We start from the raw sequence: 2,828 nt of genomic DNA on the forward strand, positions 1-2,828 counted from the left end.
AGTGGGCCTATGAATGGCAAATGGTGTTTAATTTGGATAAATGTGGGGAGATACATTTTGGTTGATCCAAACAGAGCTGGACTCGCTCAATTAAGAGTAAGGAGTTGGGTACAGTTATAGAACAAAAAGATCAAGGAGTGTACAGGTCCATAGCTCCTTGAAGATAGCGTCGTAGTCGGACAAAATGGTGAAGAAGGCATTCAGAATGCTAGGTTTTATTGGTCAGAATATTGAACACAGGAGTTGAGACGCCTTGTTGAAGTTGTACAAGACATTGGTAAGACCACACACGGTATGCTGTGTTCAGTTATGGTCACCCTATTATAGGAAGGATATTGTTAAGCTAGAAAGAGTGCAGAAGCAATTTACGAGGATGCTACCAGGACTTGATAGTCTGCGTTATAAGGAGAGGCTGGATAGGATGGGACTTTTCCCCCTGTAGCTTGAGAGGCTTACGGGTGATCTTACAGCGATCTATAAAATAATGAGGAGCATAGATAAGGTAGGTAGTCGACACATTTCCCCAAAGGTACATGTGTCTCGAACTAGAGGACATTTGTATAAGGTGAGAGGGGAGAGATACTAAATAGACCAGGCAGGACATTTCTTCACGCTGAGGGTGGTGAGTATCTGGGACGGGCTGCCAGAGGCAGGGGCGTGTACAATTTAATCTTTAAAAAATCAGTTGGACAGTTACATGGGCAGGGTGGATAAGAGAGGGCCAAACACGGGCAAGTGGGACTAGCTTAGTGATAGAGACTGGGCGGCATGATCAAGCTGGGCCGAACGGCCTGTTGTCATGCTGTAAACATCTATGCCTCTATCCATCTTCCTGAGGACATTCGAATTTCCTCCACAGAATTGTATTTAACCGATTGATGCATAATAATTTATTCAATACTTTATCTAAATTAGACAGATATTGTGGATTCATTAGGGGCTAAACAAAATATGAGAGACAATTGAATGAACAAAGTTACAAGAAATTACATTCCAAAAAATCCCAACAGTGTTTGGATGGACAGGTGGAAGTTTGAGCTGAGGAGGGAAAACTCGGCTGTCAGCAAGTTGCACCGGATTTCTGTAAAAAACGACCGCGGCAGGACTCGAACCTGCAATCTTCTGATATCATCACTGAAATTCACCGAAGTCAGACGCCTTATCCATTAGGCGACGCGGCCACTGGCTCCGATACGTGAGCTGATGTTTATCTCTTGTGAATAAATACTGCGATTCTATGTGTTTCATTTCTATTGTTTGGTGATCCGCTGTTTCCCAGATCCCAGAAAATACAAGGGAAAGCTCCAGCTGCCGGACATGGTCATTTTCAAAGTGGAAAAGCCCTTCACTCTGTGAGCTGTGAAGATTCATGGAGGCTCGGGGACTCTCAGGCCGGCCAGGGCTCTTTATCCGGCTCCATTCACAGGAAAAGTGACTTCAGTTTCCGCAATAACATCCGCTCTCTCTGAAACCCCCAAACTGAAATTCAGTCTCACCGTTAAGGTGAAGACTGCGGACTGCGGTTCCCGCTCCTGCTGTTTAATACAGATCACTGTAACTGTGTACATTGAGCAGAAATAAATTGCAGTTGTTTGTAAACATTTCTTACTGAACTCACTGTCATTCTGCATTAACAGGACGAGTTTGAGTCTCGTGATATTTGATCCGATATTAAACCTTGCAAAAATATAAACTGAGCAGGTAAATCAGAAATATCCGGAAAAGATTATTTGAATTGCGCTTTTGAACGGAGTCATTTCAAAAACATTCCAACACAGAGAGAAATTCCTGGAACCAGCTGCAGAAAATCTCCGGGAGCCTGACGTGATTTGGACGCAACCTTCTGATGTGGAGTCAGACGCGCTACCTTAGCGCCAGAAGCCCAAGTTCTAATAACTGAACCTTTCTCCTCAGATATTTATTTTTTATTTACACTTTGACGGTACACTGTAAATCAGCACCTGTGCGAAAGAAACTCAAAGAAGTCTGATTGAGGGATACTACAGGGCCCTGAAGTAAAGCAGCTGTACCACGTTGTTAAGGTGATGCACAATAATCCATTGTGCTCTGTACACGTGGCTTCAAATCCCATCCTTGTCTGGAACGTGTCTGTTGTGTCTCTGGGTAACTTGATGTGGGTGAAGTGAAAATGCTGTGATTTTTAGCTTTTGTTTGAGGGCTTGGGTGGTGAATAGTCAAACACTGTCCATACTGAAAGCACATTCATCGTGGCCGGAAACTTCCACAAGGCCAACCTCAAGAGTGTACTGCCAAAATTCCACCAGCTCATCTCCTGTCCCACCAGGGGAGACAACACGATTGACCACTGCTCCTCAAAAATCAAGGGCACCTACCGTTCCATCCCGTGGCCGCACTTTGGAAAATCAGACCATAGGACGGTGCTCCTTCTCCCGGCATACAAGCAGAAACTTAAGTGGGACAATCCAGCTAAGAAGGTCGTGCAGTGCTGGTTCGAGGAAGCAGAAGAGCTCTGACGTGACTGCTTGGAGACAGTGGACTGGTCCATATTTAAGAACTCAGCGACTAACTGAAATGAGTATGTCACCACTGTCACAGACTTCATCAGCAAATGTGTGGACGACTGCGTGCCAAAGAAAGCAGTACGTACGTTTCCCAACCAGAAACTGTCGTGTTGGGTGTTGCGATACACAAATGAACCAACACGGGTGTAGATGGTACAAGTCTGTTTTATTATTCTGTACAATAATAACTATTAACTTCTGGCTGTGGTTCGTACTTCAACAGCTAACCTGTGGACCCAGCCCTAGCACTATCTTAGTGAGGCACTCAGCACATGGTGTATGTCT

General features: G+C 44.7%; 1 non-coding gene across 1 annotated transcript; it reads right to left on the reverse strand.

Annotated features, from left to right (window-relative positions):
* Positions 1-1,091: 1,091 nt before the first annotated feature.
* Positions 1,092-1,181, reverse strand: trnar-ucg (transfer RNA arginine (anticodon UCG)). The gene is given in 2 exon segments: positions 1,092-1,127; positions 1,145-1,181. It is a non-coding gene; the product is annotated as a tRNA-Arg (tRNA).
* Between the last annotated feature and the right edge of the window lie 1,647 nt (positions 1,182-2,828).

The sequence above is a fragment of the Scyliorhinus torazame genome, unplaced genomic scaffold (genome assembly GCF_047496885.1).
Source record: "Scyliorhinus torazame isolate Kashiwa2021f unplaced genomic scaffold, sScyTor2.1 scaffold_1077, whole genome shotgun sequence".
NCBI lineage: Eukaryota > Metazoa > Chordata > Chondrichthyes > Carcharhiniformes > Scyliorhinidae > Scyliorhinus > Scyliorhinus torazame.